We start from the raw sequence: 25,300 nt of genomic DNA, 5'->3' as shown, positions 1-25,300 counted from the left end.
TTTGGGGGGGTTTGGGCCCCCCCCCTTTTACAACTCAAAGGGAGGGTTCAATTGGGGAGTTTTCGGGCCCCCCCCCCCCTTTCCCGGAAAAAAGCAGGGGCCATTCAGGGGGTTGAAGGAGGCTCCCCCCTTTTACTCCCAAGGAGCAGGGCCGTTTAGGGGGTTTGGGGCCCCCTTCCCCTTTTAAAAAAAAAAACAAGGGGGGATTGGGGAGGTTTTGGCCCCCCCCCCCTTTTACACCACAAGAAGCCACAAGGGCGATCAGGGGGTTGGGGAGCTCCCGCTATCACTCACAAAGCAGGGCTGATCAGGGGGTTGGGGCGCCGCACCCTGTCACGCTGATCCCGGTGCCGGGAGGGCTCGCGGCTCTGCTGATCCCGGTGCCGGGAGGCATATTACCCTTTTACTATATAGAATAGAGGCCTGTGCACAGGTGGGGGCTGGCTGGTTTGCCCTGAAGGGTGTCCTGGATCAGGGTGGGGGACCCCACTGGGGTGCCTGGCCAGCCTGGATGAGGGGATGATGGCTGTTTGCAGCTGGTCACACACCCTTCAGGGTGGGGGTCCCCACTGGGGTGCCTGGCCAGCCTGGCTGAGGGGCTGAGGGCCGTTTTCAGGCTGGCAGGTGACTGAAGCTCCCAACCGCTTCTTTTTTTCTTTCTTTCTTTTTTTTTTTTATTCTGGGCCAGCTTTAGCTCTGAGGCCTCGGCTCTGGCCTTTGTTTACCTTCTGTATTTGATACAATGTTGCAGTCCGGCTGGCTGAAGCCCGGCTGACTAATGCAGGTTTCTGGGGTTTTGTTTAGCTTCTATATTTGCAACATAGTTGCTTAGAGTTGCAGCTGAGAGGCCCGCAAGTCAGGCGGAACATTGGAGTCCGCAGTCACTGGAGCAAGCAAGCCTCCCTGTTCGCTTCAGTGCATGGCTGCTGGCTGCCATCTTGGCTGGCAGTTAATTTGCATATCGCCCTGATTAGCCAATGGGAAGGGTAGCGGATGTACGGCTAATTACCATGTTTCTCTTTTATTAGATAGGATACCACATTTGTTTATCCTTTCACCAGTTGATGGACATTTGGGTTGTTCCCACATTTTGGCTATTATTAATGATGCTGTTATAAACATTCATGCATGGGATTTTTGTGCGTGTGTGTGGACACATGTTTTCCAAAGTGGCTACACCATTTTACATTCTCAGCAAGAGTTCCTATTTCTCCACATTCTTATCAACTCTTGTTATTATCAGACTTTTTGATTCCAGCCATCCTAGTTTTTGTGAAGTGGTTATCTCATCATAGTTTTGATTTACATTACCTGATGATTAATAATACCAAGCCTCTTTTCATGTGCTTACTTTTGTCTCCTTTGCCTAATTTTTACTTGGGGTCAGAGCAGATTTTTTAAAGTGATTTTTATTTGTGAATTTTTAAATAAAAACTAACCACTTAATGTACATGTCATATTTAATAATATTCTTAGGAAACTTACTTGATTAAAAAGAAAAAAACACCAGCTTATTATATAGATCATTCAACAAAAAGAACTTTAAATAAGAATGGCTAACCACCTATGCACTCCATTTTAGTGAAAATGTTCCCTATGCCTCTTGAGTTAGGACTTGGATCTACATGACCTAATGAATATCACTTACAAAAATATTCTATTTGACTTCCATGTTTTTCTCTTGCAAATTATTGCTCTAGTCGAGGGACACCTCAGATTTTTACTTGTCTCTTTCCTGATAGGAAATAAGAATTTTAAGAATAAGAACTCAGAGGTCATGAGAAAGATGTTTTGATTTTTTTTTCTCAAAAAATATCCCATTCCCTCTAGCAGGAAAGTTTCTTACCTTACTGTTGACAGAAGCCTATTGACTAGAGTAACTAGAGGTCCTTGATGTCTGACACTGGGCCGCTGTCATTTCTAGCCCTGTCTGGATGGCTATTGAGAGATGATTCCCATACCGTACACGGCTCACATTTAAAATGTACAATAGAATTGTTGTGGGGGAGGGGGCAAGCATTTTCATACCTCTGCACTCCAAATGCTGCCATTGATTTACCCATTTCAGTGTCTGTGGATGGTAACCATGAGCCATGGAATTTCTGGTAGAGTTGCAATTTCAAGATATTGATCATTTTAAAAACGTATAAGTAAATAGGACTTAATTTCCTTAGTGTTTTAAAAATTCAAAAATCCTTATTTAAAATCCCCCTTTTTTCTGGCCTTATATCTTGAGTTATGTTTCGGGTATTTGTGAATCATATTAAAAAGAACACTAAAACAAGGTTGGGGTTATATAGGGACCTCAATAGTTAACTGCTCACTTCTTCTTTCAAACCGATATTCTATCAATATTAGTTTAATATTTATTTGGAGGCCAAAGAGAAAGTGGGTTTCAATTATTTCAGACTTCTCACTGTATGCCATATGATGTCTTTTCATCTTATATCATGTGCATTAATCCTATTTAATAATTCACAAATCTTCTAAATAATTAAAGCAAAGTAAGGAACGTGGCACATATTTTTGTTACATGCTATTTCTTATATCCTACAACTCTTTGCAAGGGATTGTAACACCTGAAATTCAGGCAATCAAATAACTCCTTCTTGGTAAAGTGGACTTGGTTTACATTATTAGCTTTCAGAAATTCCGCTGAGACTGCTAACTTCACATGACTGTGTGCCAGCTGAGTGCAGTGGTGCTCTTTATAGAGGGCATATCAGTGAGGACTTAAAAAAATCTATTTCCATTCAAGGTACTTTTATTATTCTGGTTATTTAAGAAGCTGAATGAGGAGACCCTAATATGCCCATTGAATTAACTGGCACCATATTTCTGATTTCTTCCAGTAAGTTTTATTGACCCTTCAGGCTGGAGCTCTGGGAACCTACCTGTCTAAGTTGCTTCTTAATCCTGTGTGGTTTCACACCAATGTAAAAGTATTGCTAAGGTTATAGTATTGAAAGCTTAGTAGAAAAATGAAATAACAGAGAGTCTAAAACCTTTTTTTAATTTTAAGTTAGAATGAAGTTTGAGCTTTTGGGACCCCCTAATAAAGGCACCAACTCTTCCTAGATTCATTATAAGGTGTGACCATCCAAAATGTTTTCTTAATGATGACATTTCAAACAAAAAAGAAAAAAAAGAACTCAAGGAGAATAAAAGATGTTAAGAGAATTTGTGAAAGGAAGGGTATAGAGTTATTTCTTCCTACTGTCATAGTTTTTATTTAATTTCATGTTAGTTTAATTATGGCTATTTTAAGTATTGTTTATGATAATAATAATGCAAAATCATCTTACTATAGATAAACACCCTTACCTGTTATAGCCAGATATATTCTATTAAGTTTTAGACAGATATTTTTCTCCTTATATGTGTACTTTATTTGGGTGTATGTGTATATATGTTAAATATAGTCTGTGCTTTGGTATGAAAGACATCTGAAACACTCCAGTTATTCAAATGGTCTGTGTATGAATTGCTTAACAAACCTTTACAAAAATAATTTGACTTTACTTGAAAATGACTTTGTATACCATTTTCCCAAGAAAATGGAGCTAAATACTGATACATGCCTAAAATCTTGAAAAACAAACTAAAGTGTAAATTGGAAAAAATATACCAATTCCCTGTTATTTAACATGTTAGCTGGGGATTTGCTCTTAAGAAGTATCAACTAATCTTATCATGTGAAGCCAGCAATATGACTCCTGTTTGCACTCAAGCAAATCTAGTCTAAAAAATTCTCCCGTGGAAAGTGGGAGGGAAAAGTAACTCCATAGTGGAGAAACCTGAGGAGCAGTACCTCAGCCGGGAGAATGGTGCTCTGGCCTGCTTCCTTCTGTTCGAGACCAGTGTCACCGAGTGGAGAGCTGTGCTCTGCCTCTGCTTTTTCTACCCATTTGGGTTATGCCACACCTGTGTCCCTCTAGTCCTGACATCAGGTTGGGTAAATGGGTGTTTATACATGATTATTTATGTCATTATCACCCAAAATGCATAGCTTACCTTAGGGTTCACTTTTAATATTGTGATGGGTTGGGACAACTATGTAATATCATGTATCAACCATTGTAGTAACATACAGAATAGTTCCACTGCCCCTAAAAATCTTCTGTGCCCTGCCTATTCATTCTTACTTCCCCTCAAAACTCTGGCAACAACTGATCCTTTTACTGTCTCCATAGTTTTGCCTTTTCCAGAATGTCATATAGTTGGAATCATATAGTAGCCTTTTCAGATGGGCTAGTTTTAGTTAGCAATATGCATTTAAGATTACTGTATATCTTTTCATGGTTTGATACTTCATTTATTTTTAGTGCAGAATAGTATTTCATTGTCTGGATATGCCATGGTTTGTTTATTCATTCACCTGCTGAAGGACATCTTGGTTGCTTCTGAATTTAGGTAAATATGAATAAAGCTACTATCCACGTTCATGTGCAGGATTTTATTTGAACATACATTTGAACACCTTTCAGTAAATACCAAGGAGTGCAATTGCTAGAATTTATATTAAGAAATATACTTTCTACTTTTGTAAGAAAATGCCAAACTGGCTTCCAAAGTGGCCATATTGTTTTGTATTCCACTGGCAATGAATGAGAGAGTGCCTGCTGGCACATTCTAGCCAGCACTTGTTGCTGTCCCCGTGGGAGAGATGTTCTGTAGTCCCATGATTACACCTCAGTCTTTTGGATTATGAACATTTCCGGTGCTCCTCAGTCCCACACCCTCTGGTTAAGTGGGGCAGGATGGTTAGAGGGAGATGGAATTGGAATATTTCCCTTCCCCACATAGGTTAGATTCTGATAAAACCCCAGCAGGTTAGGCTGTGGTAAAAGTAGTTTCTCCTGAGGGCAGGCCTTGTTAAGAAGAACAGAATGCTTTTGTGTATTTCAAAATAGTTCCTTCCCCTCTGCTCCCCTTTCTGGAAGCATTAGGAGATTATTCTCCCATATTCACTGTGAGGACCTTGTAGAGCTCCTGGAGATAAAATTCACAAAGCATAGGAACTTCCATAAGACTGGAGTTTTAAACTCCCAGAGTTGTCAGCTGTTTATCAACTACAGCTAGGATTTTCCATCCATGCAGTGGTTCCCCTGGAGGTTCCTGCTCATGATTTCTGCTCCAGTAAGGTATGATTCTCTGTATTTATCTGTCTCTCCAATTGTGGGGACAGTGGTTTGCCCTGTGACCTCACTTCTCTGATGGATCAAAGAAGAGTGGTTAATTTTTCAGTTTGTTCAGATTTTTATTTATTTTCAGGATGGAATGGTGACTTCTGAGCTCCTCACATGCTGGAGTGGAAACCAGAAGTTACCCTGACCCCTTTACAAATACAGTGGGGCCTTGACTTACGAGTGTCCCGACTAACGAGTTTTTTGAGATACCAGCTGTCTCTCCGCCGATTTTTTGCATTGAGTTGACAGAGTAATTTGAGTTAATGAGCTCGGTCTCAGAACGAATTAAACTCGTAAGTCAAGGCCCCACTGTACATTTACCTACATCTGTGGAGTGCTATCAATTTTGATTATTGCTGGCTTCCAGTAAGGTAGGCTTGTATTTCCTTATTTTACAAAATTTGGGTTTTTATGGACATTTTTTTTTGTTAAGTTCTGGTACATCTGGTTCTCACTTTGTCCAATAAAGTGAAAAAGCAAAATCCTGATTGTCAGCCTCTGAGGCAGCAGAGGATTCACTGTGGAACATGACTCTGCCTTGTCTGTCCCTCCCAGTAAACAATTGCTCACTGTGGGCCCATGGTCCCACCCAAGGTAAATGACTCAATTGCAATTTCAAAAATATCATAAGCAAGCACAGAATATTTGTGCAGGGGAACTTTCACCAAGTTATGTCTACTTAATTACTATGGCATGAGCAGAAAATCCTAAGAGCAATAAACCTAAGTATTGTTATAAACATTAGAAATACTGTTCAATGTTGAACTTTTGCCTTTATTACCTCTTTTTAACCTTTTTTTTCCAATACAAAAAACACACCATTTTTCCCGTAAAGCAAAAAAAGGCACAAAATGAGTGGATTCCAAGAGGCATCTTTGTTGTTTCACTGTCCTATTGTTAAAGAAAATTGCCAAAATTCATTTTGACTCAGTACTAGTTATCCTGTGCAATGGATTATTCCACAGACATTTATTGATTCTCTAGTCCCACTTTGTTGCCTATGATCAATATGAGGTCTGAAAAGCACTTTTTAAAAATTCTGGATTTCAGTGTTAATTTCTGAAGCATAGGCTATTTGGTTTCTCTTTTTTCTACTTTCAAAAGTATTTGATAAATTATGGATTTTTGAGCAAAAGAATAATTTAAATGATGTTAATCAGAGAAAACAACTATGGAGATGGCTTGGTCTTGGAAGGTTGGTCTCTCATCTTTATGCCCACCCCCCTTAGCAAATTTCTGCAATGTTTCCCAGTTCTGGTTCCAATTTCACCTCCTCAAATGTTTCTAACTCCTCCTGTGAGTGACTCCTCCTTCTCTTCGCCACAAGACTCTGTTATAACTAATGTAAGTGTTCTATGGTTCTCTGACTTGGAAGAAAACAGAGGATGATATTCTTAATGGGCCATTTCTTAAGACTCCTCCTGTTTATCATAATTTTTAAAAGCACTAGGTAATTTATATGCACTTGCCCCTACTCCATATACTGTGAGCTACATAAGAACAGGAACCATATATCACCCATCTCTGAGTGAACAGAGCTCATCCCTATAATAAATGCCATTTGTTTATTTCAGATGATTTGGTAGTTGATAAAATCTAATGTTTTATGACTGTTCCATATATGTTATCCAAACTAGCTGGCAAGCGTGCTCCACAGAAATAGATGTGTACATTCTCTTTTTGTTTTCTTCAGTTCTGGGTACCAGGCAAATGGCAAATGGTCAATAAGTAGATGCTACAATTCTCTGACTTGGAAGAAGACAGAGGGTGATATTCATGATGGGCCCTTTCTTAAGATTCCCCTATCCTATATAATAAAAGCCTAAGTGTCCGACCATCCATTCAACTGTGCGACCAGTCTCTATGACACGCACTAACCACCAGGGGTAGATGCTCCGACTGGTAGGTTAGCTTGTTGCTGGGGTCCACCCAATCAGGACTGGGCAAGAGGGACGGGCCATGCCCTGGAGCCCTCCCTAAGTCCCTCCCCAGCCCCAATCGTGCACCGGTGGGGTCTCTTGGCTGGCCTGCACCCTCTTGCAATCCGGGACCCCTCAGGGGATGTCAGAGAGCTGGTTTCAGCCCAATCCCTGCAGGCCAGGCCGAGGGACCCCAGTTTATCATAATTTAAAAGCACTTGTTAATTTACTTGCACATTGCTCATATCAAATGGAAATTTAAATGAAGTAGTTTAATCTGGTATTTTCAGCAGCTAAAAATATATACACAATTGTTCACTCCTGGAGGGCAAGGAAGGTGCCAACTTATCTTGCATTACGGAGTACATTAAACAGCACAGGTATTATAGCTGTTTTTAAAAATACTCTCTTATGACAGGGCTGATTCATCGGGCTGGAAAGCTATGAGCAAGCAACTTCTTTGCAGATCAGAGTTGGAGCAAGAATACATTTGGCATCATTGCCCATTCTCCAATTCAAATTCTCTCCCCCATGTCCCTTTCTTTATAATATGACCAATCTAACAGAAGAGGAAAGTTGCCAGCATTCTCTTGTGAATGTGCATTGGCAATAAGTCCAGTGTTAATCTATCCTCAGGCCTGAAGGCCAGATGGGACCTGAGGTGGCCTGTGAGTTGTTCACTGTTCAGACAAGAAAAATGATTTAGGACATTATAAATTGTCAGGCAAATTCATTTAGGCTATTACAGGCAAACTTTCCTTTTCCTAGGAAGCCACAAAGATTTTTAGTTGAATTATTCAGGTAATTGCTTAAATGTGTTTTGCCTTTTTGGGTGGCTTTTGTGTTTTCTCTTCTTGCCTGTTTATTGACAAGATGGTCAGTAAATCTCTTGGAAGAACTTGACACTTGACACCTGGCCAACAGTCATCTTTTCCACCCTCAAGCCTGACATCATTCTGGGTGACTCAATATGACAACCTCTCCTGGACTCACGCATGGTTCAGTGCCTGCCTCACCTTCAAGGACCTCCCTCACCACACACACTCAGGCACCATTCCATGGCCACACCCTAGACCTGTCACATCCGGATTGGTTCACCTCTCAAATAAAGAGTCACACTCATTCTTAACCACCACATTTTCCCAACCACATTCTCTCTCTCTCTCTCTCTCTCTCTCTCTCTCTCTCTCTCTCTCTCTCTCATTATGGTTTCCAACACACTAGTTTTCTGACATGTTTATTTTAGAGTCCCTGATCCTCTCCCCATTCAGTGCCTCCCTCACTTAGTTCCCTAAGCATGCCATCACGTCATCCCTTTGTTTACTAGTATTCTAAAACCTCTTAATTCTATTGTCTTCTCATCGCGCTGCATGGAAGAAAACCCCACAAACCTTAATAAATCTAATTTCTATCCTCTCCTTTTGCATTCAGCTCATTGACATTTCACTAGAAAAATCATGCCATACCCAAGATTAGTCCACCATAGACTTATGTCTCTAATTTTGGTGAGACACTTAACGACTTCCTGACAACACTATTATATTTTTCCTGGCCAACATGCTCTCATTCCATGTGGCATTTCAGACAATACCTATGCCTCTCAAAAGTACATCTCATCCCTCCCCATCTCCCCTTTACTATCAGCCTCTGATCTTATCTTCTATTTCATAGAGAAAATGAGTAATTATACAATAATACTTTTAATTTACTTACATATAACTCTATTCTTTTCTTCTCTCCCCTGTTAAAATAACAGAGATTCTCCTCCTTTTTCTTAGGGGCTTAAGTCTGGTTATTTTATTTCACTCTTTAGACAGGGTGTCCCCCAAAAATGTATACACACTTTTTTTTCTGATAGCTCAATAGATGTTTCTTTCTTTCAGATTTAACCCATTGGAATTAATAATTATTCAAAGTGTATATACATTTTTGGGGACATCCTATATTTAATATCTCTTCACTGGCGGTGTGTGTGTGTGTGTGTGTGTGTGTGTGTGTGTGTGTTTCCAATGTGGGAAGTGGGGAGATTCACTTGTTTCTAATTCAGGCCCCTGCCCACTGTTTTCTCCCTATTTTATTTTTCTGTTCAGAGCCCATCTTCTTGAAAGAAATGTCCTTACTGATATCTCACAGTGCCCCTCCCAATCCTGACTCAACTTAGCCTTCATTCTTACTGCTCTACTCGGGAAGATCCTTAAAAGCCCACTAATGATTTCCTTACAGCTAAGTTCAAATAACATTGAAAAGTTTTTATCTTACTGGATCTCTCACTGATAAAAATGTAACTGATTACACCCTCCTTGAAATACTTTCTTTCATATTTTCAATGTCACAGTACTCCCTGATTTTTCCCAATGTCTTTACGTGTTCATTCATGGTTACCTTGATGTCTGTCTTCTCTTCCTCAGCCCATACTTTTTTAAATTGGTGCTACTCAAAGTGTTGTCTTCAATGCTCGTCCTATGTCATTTCACACGTCATGCTGGACAAAATAGCCCTCTCCTCAGAGATGGCCACATCCTAATTACCAGAACCTATCTTACCTTACATAGCAAAAGGGGCTGTATAGATATGATCAAGTTAAGGACCTTGACAAGGGAAGATTATCCGGATTAACCAGGTGAGCTAATGTCATCACGAGTCCTCAGGGAAAAAGGAATGCAGGAGAATCAGTAAAGGAGCTGTGGTGATAGAAGCAGAGGTTGGAGCAATGCAGACAGCTTCCAGAAGCAAGAAAAGGTAAGGACACAGATTCTCCTCCAGAGCCTCGGGAAGGAATGCATATTTGCTGACACCAGACACTGTGAGGCCCACTTCAAATTTTCTGACCTCTGGAACCACAGATATTACATTGTGTTGTTTCAGGTCACTAAGTTTGTGATCACTTGTTATAGCAGCAGTAGAAATGTAAGATAACCCTCTTCCTGGACAATCTCATCTGAGGCTTCAGGTCTTTATTCCTTACCCGTCTTTGTTCAGAAGGCTCCTAAATCAGTTATGGTAATTTCATTGCTGTAACAAATTCACCCCCTAAACATATAACGGCTCAATCATAATACAGTTTACATATTGGGTAGGTGAACAGGTCAGCAAAAGGGCTCTTCCTCAGTCATTCAGTAACACAGGCTGACAGAAGTCACGCTATCTTCAATGATGCTAACAATAAAAGGAGCATGGGGAAAAGACCGTGGACCAGTGCAGAGATTATTTTATAGGTCTGGCACACAGGTGGGGTATTTTTCTTCTCACATTCCACTGGCCAAGTTTTGGTCACATAGCAGTATCCAATTGCAAGGGACACAGGGTAGTGTAGTCTACTTATGTGCCCATGAGGAAAGAGAAAACATGGATTTTGTTTAATAGCTTTTTAAAAATATCTCCCAGGTCTATATTTCTAAGTCTGGTCTATATTTGGAAAACTAAAGCCACATAGCCAACTTCTTACTGGATATCTTTGCCCAAAGGCATCTAAGAACCTTGAACTCAACATTTTAAAAACTGAACTCATCATCTCCTCACTGTTGTGTCCTCTGGTGTGTCTGTGCCAGCGAAGGGGAGCACTGTTACCCCAGCCAGAAACCCAGGGCCATCTGTGACTTCTCTCACGCGGTTTAATCAATAGGTAAATCAATAGTGGGTAAAAGAATTATGTTTCAATTCTGTTCATCTTTCAGCATTACTGCCACCACCCTAATCCATGCTATCACCATCACTCACCTAAACGCCTGAAAATGCCTCATGATCTGGGTCTATTCTTCATCCCCACATATCCATTTTTCACACTACAGTCCAGAGATCTTCTGTGAATGTTTCCCCATTTTGTGCCATTCCTCGGTTCAAATGAGTGGTAACTTTTCCCAGTATTCCTAAGACAAAGTCAAAACCTAACATGGTTCCCAAGACTCTTCATGACCCACCTTCTACGTGTGCTCCTGCCACACCTCCAGCCCCTCCCCATACCACTCGGTACTATTGTCTCACCAAGTGCTGTGCAGCTCCTTTAAGGCTCCGTGTTGTCTCTTGCTTCTGAATCTTCATACAGCCTCTTCCCCTTGCCTGGCTCGTCTCTCTCTCCCCTCAGACTTTACCAGTCAACTCTTATTTATCTTCCAGACATCAGCTCAAAAGTCATTTCCTCTGAGAAACATCCCTGATATCCCACATCTCTATTTGTATAACTGTCGGTCTTTCCTGAGAAATTGCAGGTTATGTGAGGGCAGGGGGGAAATCTGTCTTATTCTTATCTTCAACACCTAGAAAAGTGCCTGGTACATAGTAGTGCCAAGTAAATATTTGTTTGAAGAATGAACAGATCTTCATTTATATGTACTTAAGGCTTATGAAGCTAGGTAAAGACTAAGGTCTGGTTTCCACTTTTACTTCTAATTTCCTTACTGGTTAAAATGAACATTAATAAAAATAGTAGCTGCGGTCATGGCATAATCCTTAATCACAAACAACAGCTATCTCCTATGTGTCCTGTCTACAGATATCGTTATCAAATTAATCCATTCACAGCAACTCAAAGGGACACAAAAATAGAAAAAACTACTAGCCAGTATAGGTCAAGAATGCTTTACAAATAAACACAAAAACAAAGCAAAAAGATTTTTCTAATTCAAGAATGTGTGTGTGTGTCCCCTGATTTTTGAGAGTTCGTGTTATACCACTTTGCTCTTATGAGAGACTTACATAGTATGGTAATGGCTTTTTTTTATAAAAGCAATATTCCTCTTCATTTTCTTTTGGTTATTAAAAAAACGGTACTAATGCAAGTATTTCATTAAAATGAAGTAGAATAACTTGAACTTTTGGGAAGGGGATACTCTTTGCTTTACCCACTTTGGCTTTCAAAGGGTTTCCTAGGAACCCTCTACTTTCAAACAGTGGAAGAAACTTATATCTAAAACATATTATATATGTTTAGACATATGTACACATATATATGTATGTGTATGTATAGACACATGTTTTATATATAATTTTCTTTTAACTCAACTTCATGAGTTTATAGCAACATGAAAAATACATAAATTTTATATTACTAAATGAACTACTAGCTAAAATTCAAGCCATATTTTTATTCAAAAAGGGCTTAACATAGTTATCATCAGGAATTTGGTCCAACACTTTCTTATATGACAAAAAAAGAAGAATTATTTTGAAATGATTATGGTCAATATGTTGTACATTTCTCTAAATCAAAGAAAGACCATCCCTAATTATGAGGGATAAAGTACATTTGGCTAACTTCAATCTTGCAATAATTTGTTTAAAACATAAATCATTTTGGTATGAAAAAATTTTAAAGGATGCCTAGTAAAAAATAAGACATATTTTAGTGTCATAAACTATGTTGCTATCGTGTTAAAAATAAGACTTCAATTATTCCAAAGTCTAAAAATTCAGTTACTATTCCCAAGGAAACATAATCCATTTCCCTAGTGTACAATTCCGTCTTTGAAAGCGGTTCTTTTAAGACAAGTCAAGGCAATCTTTTATTTGGCACATCAAGGAATTCAATAAAATATTATGGGAAGGAATGGATCTACGTAAGATTTAGGGGCTTTGATTTGCATTTAAATGGTATCATTTCTTGAAACCAGTCTATGCCATTTTCAGTGGAGAGTTTAATAAATGACGTAATGTTGTACATCAGTATTAAATACATATAATAAAATAATACTGACTGTAAAAGTATGCATACAATTTGTCTTCAATGGAAAAAGAAAGTAAACATTTTTTATTAGAAGATAAACATTTTTCTGATTAGGCTGGATGAGTTAGTGCCCCTAAGTCAATTCCTGCTCTAAGTAATTTGGTGAATAGTTTGATGTTTTTGTCTATAGTAATAATCTCACAATTTTCTTTGAGTTTGGGGAAGCAAATTGTTTGACAATAATAGTCAGGTTAAAAAAATGCTCTGATTGATACTTAGGGACTCCAAACTGGTAAGGGGGCCACAGAAAACATCACTCACAAAGAGGAGAGAATAAAGATATGAAACTTAAAAAGAGGGGGAAAATATGGCTCCCAGGAAATGGAGGAGGAAGAGTGAAAGAAGTAGAAAAACCATAAGAGAAAAATGAAACTATACACATAAGTGAGGCAATAGTTCTAGAAATCATCTACTTAGGATCTGGAGTAGCCTTGCAAGATTCTTGCCAGACTCAATGCAGGGCTTAAGGGATGACTGTCTGCTTCACCATGGCAAGTCTAATCCAACCATGATCTTTATCTGAACTAATTAGCTCACCTCATCAATGTGGTGACACAGTTGATTATGCTTCTGCATAGTTGAACTTCAACTGAAGAATTGACCCTGAAAGTTGTAGTGAAAATATTTATTTATGTAATCAATGATTTTTGAGTTTGCAACATATGCTAGATGTACTCGATTTTTGGAATTAAAATGATAACTAATGCATTCACACTAGCCGAAAGTATTCTTCTGAACACTTAACATAACTCATTTAATCCTAGCAACAACCTAATGGAGGAGCTCTTGTTATTAACCCCATTTTACAGGTAGAAAAATTGAGGCATAGAATGGTTTCATGGTCATGGGAATAGTTAAATGGTGCAACTCTTGACAAGTGAGACCAATTGGGGAAATGCATAACACAACAGTTGCAGTGTGACAAGGGATATAATAGCAACATGTGCAGGAGGTGACAGAGAAGCAAGGAGTCAGGCTACTAACACAGACCAAGGGTATCAAATAAGGCTTTTCAGGAAATGGTACCCAAACTAAGTCCTAAAGAATGCATAAGACAAGAGAAGAATGAAAAGAAGGCTTCAAAGACAGGTGAGCAGCATTAGAGAAATCCCTAACGCCAGAAAGAGCACAGATGTTCTCAAAGCAGCACAAAGGTCAGTGCAGTCAGGAGTATATGGCAGGAAGTGGGAAATGCAGGTGGAGAAGTGACTAAGGGCCAAGTCCTGAAAAGCCTGCTTCACCATGAACACCATAGGAAGCCATCAAATGAGTATTGCTTATTGGTTAAAGCACAGTTTTGTGTTTTTGTTTTTTTTGGGGGGGAGGGGGGGTTGTTTGCTTGTTTTTATTTAGCCTGATCTTGGTTTTGAATCTGTTTCTTACTTATTTTGGTTTTGAATCTGTTTCTTACTTATTTTGCTCTGTTTGTAAGACAAGATGAAGTGGGATGATGCTTAGAAATGCCTCAGTAAATGCAGTGGCCCATAATGTCTATGACAAATTGGAGAAGATAGGAAGAAAGGATACTAGTTCAGAGTTTATTTCAGTAATTCAGTAGTGAGATGATGGTTCTTAATGGGGTAGAGGTGAGGACTGATTCTACCCCTCTCAGGGGGCTTTTGGCAATGTCTAGAAGCACTGTTGGTTGTCACAATAGGGGTGAGAGGTGGGTGACAGATTGCAGAGATGTTGCTAAATATTCTATAGCACACAGGACAGCCCTGCATAAAAAAGAATTATCCAGCCCAGTATATCAATAGTGCCAATGCTGATAAGCCCTGTGCTAAGCTAAGGTATGGGTAAGGAGATGGGATGAAGTGAGCAGATTGAAGCAATGATAATGAAGCTAAATGGAAGGGTCTTGGGAATTGACTTAATGGGAAAGTGCCATGATTATAGGGATGTGGTACAAGTTTTTTATCCTAGCACCTATTAGAATGCCTTGCACATGTATGGTATTCCAAACTATTTGTTGAGTGAAAAAGGAATGAATATGTGAATGAATGAATGAATAATTGGAAGAATAAAGAGAGAAACAGAAATTAAGAATTTTAATCAGTTTGTTGACTTGGGCCACTCAATTAATACTGGTGGCAGCCTCTGCAATGCAGGACATAAAAAGAAAGGGTCTTGGGGGAAACTGGGGAGTTCAGTAGTGGACTTGATATGCCTAAGATGATCATTTACAGTACAGAAGACCCAATTGTTTAGTTGTTCAATGCCTCAATTATTGATTCTGATAAATGGGATAAAATTTTAAAAAATGGAAACTCTCCTTGGAAAGAGTCTTTGAAAATAATATTGGATATTGATAAATTATAATTGAGGGTAAATTCAAGTTGTTATAATAGCTAGAGAAATCTTCATGTTTGCATCTATTACTTTTTCTGAGGAAACCATATTTTTAAACCCCCCTTGAATGCTTTTCTCTTGCCTAATCTCACTATTTTGTCTCTGAAGTGAAGAAAAAAATCTACTCATGCCATTTTAGCCCTAGAGGAAGTGGGATTATTTTTACCCTCAGCTGTGGTGACTTTTCTTGTCCACATTCATCCCTTCTTCAAAGCCTTTCTGTCCTCAAGAGCCCACCTATCATTAATCTATCCAATGTCCCCTAGAACCAGGATGGAGATATTTGTCCCCAGGGTTCCTTTGGCCTACACTCAGAGAGTGCCACTCAGTGACCTTGTTGAGCAGTTTCTATGCCACTGGTGAAACACAGGATTGCTACAGGTACCAGGGACTAATGTCATTGCCACTGCTATTTGTACCCTGGTCATTCCACTCTGGGCATAATACGTCTCTTCACACGTCTTTGACATGAAAAGAATACTGCTTTTTTTAGAAAGCATCTCCTCATTCCCAAGATCCACCCTGTTCTTTTGATTTATGAACCATTCAAGGCAGATTTTCTGAGGCCTGGAGCAGAGTGTATTTGCAAAGTGTTACACCACAGCCAGGAGAGAACTCATGAACCTGGACTCTTCATATCTCAGAGTGAGTTCCTTGCAGGCCATGGCACCTGTTAGTGGATGGACCTCACCTTTCCTTTTTGCTCAAAGGTGTTACTCTCGGTAACCCTCATGTTCTCAAGAATCACATGATTATCAGCTCCATAAATTTTCCTTTTCGCATTTTCCAGAAATTTTAGGAGTCTTAATGCAAACAGAACATAGGAGGGCCTGACTTGGTATTTCAAACTGGTCAAGGTGTAAACCCAGAATATGTCCCACACCTGCCCTTCCCTACATACATTTTCAGTTAATCACATTTTATTTTGATATTGCTCTTGGCTGGAATTTTATTCTTGGACCATCTGCATTTGCTAACTTGGTAAGCCCAATAGAATTAGCTACTAAAAACACAGTCATAAAAACATCTGCATTTTGTCCTCCATAGCATTTGTCATGCACCTTTAGGACACTAAGTAGGATCTTAGCAAACACATTTGAAAAGGCGTTGTGATTGGACTGAGTCCTTTCATCATGGCCTAAAATTATTTTTGGTCAGACTTTTAAATCCTAAATCCACTTTGTGATTTCTGTGGTTGGGGAGTTTGGCGATTATGCTTTCCAAAAATAGTAAAACATCAGGAGGAAGGCCCTGAAACGAGTGCAGATGTCAGCACCTTCATTTATAAGAACTCACACTGCCGTCATGGAAAACATGCTAATGCCAGAAAGAGGGAGGAGAGATTAAAGGAGCTCCAGAAGCAACATGTTGGAGCTGGATTTCCCGGTGGGAGTGCGTGCAGGCACACATAGAAGGATGTAAAAACATTTGTAAAGATTTTTTTAAAAAATCTAGCAAAGGAACATTTTATCCATTTGTCAGACCTGTGACCTGCTGCCTCAATTGCATTAACTTTTTGTTCATTTTTAAGTGACTGAAATGATGAAAACAAGTTCCTTGTGAAGTCTCGCCAAAAAGCATTAGGGGAAACAGTATCTGTTCATGTATTGGATCAGAGTTCACATTCTGACGGAGTATTTTCATGTCAAAACGAGTATCTCTATGGTTATGAAGTCCTCTTCTCGTTAGTTATTAAATTGCTACCAAGGTGTTCAGGTTGTTGTTTTTCCTTTTATATTTCTTCCATTGAAACAGTATAAAGAAAACAAAATAAGACATTGGTTTATGCACAAATCCTAATGTGATACGAAGAAAAGGATATTTTGTGTGATCACGTAATCCAAGTTTCTCCCATGAAGGCTTAGACCGGTGCTGGGAACACTTTGAGAGTTTTTATATCAATTTTTGTGAAGCTTGAAGAGGCTTCAGTGAAACACTGCACCCCAAGAGGTCTGTAAAATTGTTCAAATATTAAGAAAGACATAATTGTTAAAGGCTAGTTCTTAAATAAAGTTCCTGATGGAATATGAAAAATCTCCTGAGCCTACATTTGCCTTGAGGACTGATGTGGCTCGGTTCATTTAGCAAATACCATAAACAGCTTTATTATGGGAATTTGTTAAGGAAATCTGTCATAAATAGGAAATATTTGCCTCTATACTGCAAATAAAGTGATGTTTACATAATTTGTTAAGATCGTTCAGAGATTCAGTATCCTTCTGCTCAGTCTTAACATCAGTACTATATTAAATATATGATTTTGAAAAAGATATGAAATTCAGTTGTGGGTAATGGTGATTTCTCATTTTAGGTTGTATACGTTTGTTCACTGAATTCAACTGACGTCATTGGGAAAATGATCCAACTTTCTACTGTGGGCTTATATGCTATAGATAGTCTTTGTCAGTGGGCTTTGACAGCAAGAGGTATCTCCGGATTCTGAATCCCCAAATTTATAAGGAAGAATCTGTGCTAGAATCCCAATGGACCATTTCAAACACAAAATTGGTTAGTATGGGCGTTGACTGCAAATCACAATGAAATCCTGAACCTGCTGATCTAGCCTGGACCACATGTGAACTGTGAGACTTCCACTGCTCCTTAGTTTACACCTAGAACTTGAACCAGAACAAGCAGCTGCTTTAATCGCCTTCCCCAGAGGACCACGCTGGCATTCATCAGTTAAAATCCACCTGTGTCCTTGGCTGAGCTCAGAATCTTCTTTTCTTGGAAAGTGTGTTCCCTTGGGATGGAACAGAGATGGTGGTGAGCCAGGTCTGACCCAGAAGTACTGAGCAGTCTCTAGATTAGGTACATTAGTTAATTAGAGTATGTAGTCAAGAGCCTCTAAATCTAAGAAAAGACAATCCAATTTAGTTTTGGGTATGGATGAGCACTTGGGTTAGTTTTTGGTGTGTCAAGATGGGGATGGGGAGTCAAATATACATGGACTTGGCCCGCCCTTTCCTCTCCTCCCTTGGCCCCTTGGACTCTGCTGTCTTCCCTTAAATCTCCATGGGGGGGGGGGGGATGTCAAGATTTTATCCTGTAAGCCAGAAGAGTGACATGACGATATATGGATTTTGAAAAGAAAACCTAGAAGTTATCTGGATGACAGGTCAGAATGGGAGAAAGCTGGAGCCAGGACCATCAAGGTCATAAAATATTGCAGGTGAGAGACCAAGGGAAGAAAGGTGGCTAAGGAAACTATAATGGAAAATGACTTCAAGATGCAGTGGGCAGTTTCCCAAACAGGTAGAGAAGGGCTTGTATTTTCTGAGCTTATCAAATGGCATAGAAGAAAGGTGTATAGGACAGGAACGCAATAAACCAGTGGTTCTCAACCTTCTGGCCCTTTAAATACAGTTCCCCACGTTGTGACCCAACCATAAAATGATTTTAGTTCCTACTTCATAACTGTAATGTTGCTACTGTTATGAATCGTAATGTAAATATCTGATATGCAGGATGGTCTTAGGCGACCCCCATGAAAGGGTCATTCGACCGCCAAAGGGGTCGCGACCCACGGGTTGAGAACCGCTGCAATAAACGAAAGAGCCAATGTTGAAAAGATTTCAAAGTAAAGTGCAAAGTGGCAGCAAGCGGGAAGATAATCCAAAAGGTAAAGAGCTTGCTGATGCCTTTTTAAGTTGTCCTTAAAACTCCAACCAAGACATATTAATTTTACATTACTTAGCATTAACTCTTCACTTTGCACACATTTCGACCAAGTCCTTCCTGTAACATACTATCCCTAAATTATGCATTAGGGGGCTCTGCTTCCGGCGGCCGTCACTCTCTCTTAGTGGTTTCTACCATCTGAAATGGTGGTTCCCTGGCACATAAAAGCAAGTGATCGTTATCGTCAATCCCCTGGCTTCATTATTATTTCACAGGATGGACTGCAGAAGCTAAAGTATAAATAGCCCTTTCTTACTGTTCATTACCAGTCACGTTTTCTCATATTCAATTTCATTCTTCCCTTCCAAGAAATCCTAATGCAAGTAGATATTGATTTTGGAAATGTGTTTCTTAATGTAAGAAAGAGAAAATTATACCCTGAAATGTAACTTTAAGTGTACGTTTTATGTCCTTCAGATAAAATACAGATCTGTGCCTCATCATAATTAGAAGGTGGGTATTTTGTGTTTAGGAAAAATATATATTTTGATCATTTTTTTTCAGTGCCTATGAACAAATCACCTAAGATTTCTTGCTTTGCAAGTCCTTTCACAGTTTAGCAGAATCAAGAGGGGAAAATTCACCTGCAATTTTGATACACAACCTGACAGGACGCAGACTTCAACTCACCCAAAATTTCTGATTGAAAGATTTATCTCCTGGAAGAAATCCATGCAGAAAAAGTAGCTAGATAAAGCAGGATGGAATAGCAGGCAGTTGAAACTAGTTCTTACATTTTTCACGTAATGATATTCTTTTGTTTTTTTGTATTAAATATTCTACATAGTCAGTCTCACTCTATATTAGTTGATGGAATTAAAGTAAGCTAGATATTATGGGCACATGCATCATTTCTGATTGGCCCCGTTTGAAAGCTTACTGGGGCATGAAAAAAAAAATCATCACACACACAATGCTTTCTTTCTGGGCAGGCTAAGCAACACAAGACTGGAAACAGAAATGGGAATGTATTCTGAAAATCACAGCCTTGAATCACAAGCTATCATTTTCAGAAGTAAAAGCACAGTACGACTCAGTGTGAGGACACTATCCCTTGTTTAACCTCATGAAAAGCACATCAAATCCAAACCTTCACATTGTAGCTCTCTATAGTCACACACAAGGCTGCTGATGGTGCACTTTTTCCTGCAGGCAAGTGTAGAAGAAAAGCCTGACTTTTGTGTGCAGTCTTTGCCTGCTAACAAGGTCAGCCTCGGGGGGCAGTCCCTCAAGGTCCAGCGCCCAGAAGGCTCCGCGCTTGGTTTAATGCTCTGCGGTCGCCAAGCATTGAAACTCTTAATACTTTGTGAACATGGAGCCCTGCGTTTTCATTTTGCTCTGGGCCTCACAAGTTATGTAGCCAGTCCAGTCTGCTGGACCTATCATTCTGCAGCTCAGTCTTTTTTACTTTATAAATGGCAAGGGCATAAAGCCTTTTTTTAAAAAAAATTATACGGTCTCACTTTTGGGGGCTGATCTATATATACTTATGGACTTGAATAACTCATGGCTTCTGAATAGCAGGATATTGTTCTTATTCTATTCTTATTCTTGGAATTAGGTCTTCCTTACACACACACACACACACACACACACACACACACAGTGTAATAACAATATATTAACTGTAGGTAAGGCTCTGAGATAGAGCTCTAAGTCACACTTCCATGATAAATACTGAATACATTCCTGGCCTTCGTTCTCTGAGATAGAATCTCTGTGCGGGTTTCATATGCTCACTGACTCTTTTCCTGATGGTCTTTCAATATTCACTGGGTTCCACTTTTAGACTGTGTTTCAATGGGTTAGTTCTGTCAAAACGGCACTTCAGAAAAGCCTAACTGAAAAGGGGGAAGCCAGAGGTACTCAGACATTCTGATTAACTGTTCCCTTTTAAACCACTTTTGAATTTTAAAATGCTTTCTGTGGAACAGACTTAATTCTTTGCCCACTGCTTCATCGTTTGAAACAGACTAACTGCGTTACCATCAAGTGTCTCTTGCATCTTGAGGGACTCCAGGTTTTTGAAATGGTTAATGCTTTGATTTTTTATTGTTGTTTGTTTTAGACCACATATTTTTGCTAATTAGATACAGTTATATATCCATATGTTAGTTTTTTAAAATCTAAAACATTATAAATGTTAAAGTTGGATATTTTAGCTTCTTCTAAAACAGTGATGGCGAACCTTTTGCGCTCAGCATGTCAGCATTTTGAAAAACCCTAACTTAACTCTGGTGCCATGTCACATATAGAAATTTTTTGATATTTGCAACCATAGTAAAACAAAGACTTATATTTTTTATATTTATTTTATATATTTAAATGCCATTTAACAAAGAAAAATCAACCAAAAAAATGAGTTTGCTTGTCACCTCTGACACACGTGTCATAGGTTCGCCATCATTGTTCTAAAACATGGAGGAAGCTGGTAGCATCAGCACCTCAGTGGTTCTTAAATTAAATCAAGCTTTACTTCCTCTCCCCTCAACCCTCCCTTGTGGATATCCAATTTACACAGTGCTATGCATTGGGGAGAAAAAAAAAGGCCAAAAAAAACCCCACCTTTTTTTTTTAACTGCTTGCAATAATACTTTTGTCATCAATAAACTATGTGTATATATGTAGGTTTGTTTCTGGAATATTTTGTTCAGTACATTCATTGTCTATCCTTTTATCAATTTCAATAACTATAAATAAGTTTTGATACCTGATATGATAGGTATCTTAATTTTTTTTCTTCAAGGTCATCATGGCTATTCTTGGTCTTTAACATTCCCATATTTGCTTAAATAAGCTCCTCACCCTCCATAAAAATACCTGCTACATGTTGATTCAGAGTACATGGAATTTATAGATCAATCTGCAGAGAATTGGCTTTCCTACACTATTGTCTTCTAAATCATGGACATTCTATGTTACATTGATTTATGTTTCTTTCAATAATGTTTTATAGTTTTCCCTCTTATACACGATTGTTAGGTATAATCCTAGATACTTAATTTTTTGATGTTACTGTAAATAACATTGTAGTAATTTTTATTTTATAATTATTTGTTGGCACTTTATAGGAGTATAATTTACTGCTGTGTGTTGACTATGTATCTATTTACTTTGGTAAATTTATTGATTGATTCTAATAGTTTATCTTTTGGATTTTCTATGTACATTCTTATGTTGCCTCTTTAATTGGTAGATATTTCATTTCTTTTTCTTGCCTTATTGCATTGACAGGACTTCCAGGAGAATGTTAAGTGGAAACTGGGATGGGGCTATTCTTTTCTCCTGAGATATCTTTATCTTAAGAAGAAATACTCCAGTATTTCATCAGGTATGATGTTTGCTATACATTTTCTTTGAAGATGCTCTTAATCATATGAAGAAATCTCCTTTTACTTTTATTTTGCTAAGAAGAATTTGTTATTTTGTTCCACGCAGAAATAGTTGTAAATATTTTTATTTATTTTTTTTACATTTACTAAAATGGCTACATATTTTTCCTCTTGTTTATGTTAGTATAGTGATTGATTTTTGAATGATGAATCAACCTTTCATTCTTGGTTTAAACCTAGTTTTGTGAGGATATATTATGCTTTGGGGTTCAACTTGCTACTGTTTTATTTAGTACTAGAGGCCTGTTGCACAAAGAGATTCATGCAATAGGCCTTCCCTTCTCCTGGCTGCGGGCACCGGTTTTCCTCTGGCACCCAGGACCCAGGTCTTCGCTCTGGCCAGAGCCGCCTTCCGTCCTCCGTCTTCGTGGCCCTGGTCAGAGCTGCCTTCTATCCTCCGTCTTCACTGCTCCAGCTCGCCTTCAGTCTTCGCTCCGCTGCTTGGAGCCTATGTATGCAAATTAACCATCATCTTTGTTGGCGGTTAATTTGCATATCACACTGATTAGCCAATGGGAGGCGTAGGGAAGGCACGGTCAATTACCCTGCTTGTCTATTATTAGATAGGATGTTGTGTCTCTGTTCACAAGAAAGATTGATCTGTAATTTTTCTTTTTTATGGCTTTGTCAGTATTGCTGTCAAGATTATGATGACCTCATAGTATGAGTTGGGAGATGTTCCCTTTATATTGAGATTCTAAAAAAGTTTGTGCAGGATTGAAATTGTTTCTTCTTAAAGTATTTAGAATTACTCTCTTTCAAAGTTTCTGTGTCCAGAGTTTTCTTTGTGGGAAGGTTTTTAATTTTGAAAGCAATATTTTTTCAGAGATAATAGTATCATTCATATTTTCTATATCTTTATTTTAGATGTTGTCAATTTTGTCAATCTGTATCAATTTTGGTGTTATGAGTTTTCAATGAATTTATCTAATTTATAAAATGAATCATTATAAAGTTGTTCATGACCTCCTATTTCTATATTTTAATATGTGTACTGATGTTCCCTTTTTATTCCCGATATCAACAATTGTTTCCTAATATTTCCCTTCTCTCCATTTTTTTGTTTGTTTAGTATTGCTGGGGACTTATAAATTATATTAGTGTTTTCAAAAAACAACTTTTGCCTTTTGTATTTTCTCAATTGAGTATTTGTTTTTTTATTTTATGAGTATTACTCTTTCTTTAAAAGAAAGGGACATGCTATTTCCTTTCTTCTCTATTTATGTTTAATTTGTTCTTCTAGATTTTTTGAGTTGAATGCTTACATTACTGATTTTTACCTTTTTTCTCTCTCTTCAAGTAAATGTATTTAAGACCTTAAAAATTTTCCTTTAAGCACTACTCTTTCTGCATTGCACACATGCCACTCATTTCCAAGTATTTTCTAATTTCCTCAATTAAAACTTTTGATTTTTATCTCTGCAGTGTAGTGAGAGTGCTATAAAACCGATGCCACTATTTTTTGTTTTTGTTTTGTTTTACTTTCATGCTCTGTGTCAAAAATCAGCCTATTCCCAAGGATTTGTGGGGCTCACCTCAAAGTATTTCCCTTCTCTCTGGAATCCTGACTGAATCCTCAAGGATTTGGGATCTGAAATCCTCAAGTCCTGGCTCCATTGATTTCTTTCTGTAATGTTCAAATAGTTCTTTCTTCTATTTTTATTTATTGACTTAGAGAAAGAGAGGACAAAAGAGAGAGAGAGAGAGCCTGACTACACTAGCATAAATAAGGGGAAAAACATGTAGCCATTTTAGTAAATGTAAAAAAAAATAAGTAAATAAAAACATTTACAACTATTTATGATTGAAACAAAACATTGTTGTTCCATTCATTCATTAGTTGCTTCTTGTATGTGCCCTGACTGGAGATTGAACCCACAACCTTGGGGTATCAGGACAACACTCTAAACAAGTGAGATACCCAGCCAGTGCCCCTTTCTTCCTTCCTTCCTTCCTTTCTTTCTTTCTTTCTTTCTTTCTTTCTTTCTTTCTTTCTTTCTTTCTTTCCTTTCTTTCTTTTTTTCATAAATATAGATTTTGCCATTGTTTTTGGCAGAGGATGAGTCTGATCCAAACTATTCCCTCATAGACAAAGCAGTTCATTCAGCCCCCTGGCCCTGGTTTAAATTTCACCCCTGAAATATCTTTCACTTCTGCATGTGTTATAGCACATATTTGTTTAAATTATTACCTAGAAGTTAGGAATCAAGAAATACTGAGATTATTTTTGAAACTATTTAGTTTAAAACGTAGATTGTCATACTATTTCCCTTTTCTTTGTGTGTCTTAATACAATTGTGTGTATGTATATTATTTCAATATCTGATTTTATCACTAACAGATTAGTAACTTTTTTTGAATGATTGCTATGGAAAAAAACTGTTTGTTTGGTTTTTTTGGCAGAAGGGAGGCATCAAGCCCTAATCCTTTTGGCATTTAACCAGACCTGTGTATTCCTTTTTTGGTTTATCAGTATAATAATTTCCGTGGCAGCAGAAATGTTTGAGAACTCCTACCACTGAGGCTAACACTTTAGTGAGATATTCTCTGATTCACATCTACAGGTCAGCACTTTGAAATAGTTCTCATTCGTTATATTGCAAATCTTGTCTCACTGCTGAAAACATTTCTGACTGCTTTTGGTGGCTCAGTAACATCACCTTTCTCTAGAAAGGACAATCCCTAATAATTTTTGTGCTCTGCGACTTTGGGGAATGTCTTCATCATAACACCAGTGACTTATTCATCATGAAATGAGTGGCTTAGGATGTGCTCACTCAGCTATAGGTTTCCATTTGTGATTATTTCTTTAATTCACTTACTAGAAAAGAAGACCCTTTTTGCCAATGTTTTACGCTCTCACTGAGGAGCAGCATGCTTGTATTTTCACATTCAGTCCAGGCTGGTATAATTTGTCTCTTAAATTGTATCAGAAGACTTTTCCCTTATTGAGCTTCGTAGCCCAGCCCCTCCTTGGAGGAAGCTCGGAACTCAGGCCTGTGATTCTTGAGTGCCTTCCCCTAACCCAGTGATGGTGAACCTATGACA

This window comes from Myotis lucifugus, unplaced genomic scaffold (assembly GCF_000147115.1).
Source record: "Myotis lucifugus unplaced genomic scaffold, Myoluc2.0 scaffold_24, whole genome shotgun sequence".
In the NCBI taxonomy this organism is placed as follows: Eukaryota; Metazoa; Chordata; class Mammalia; order Chiroptera; family Vespertilionidae; genus Myotis; species Myotis lucifugus.
Note: the sequence above shows the minus strand (reverse complement) of the source record.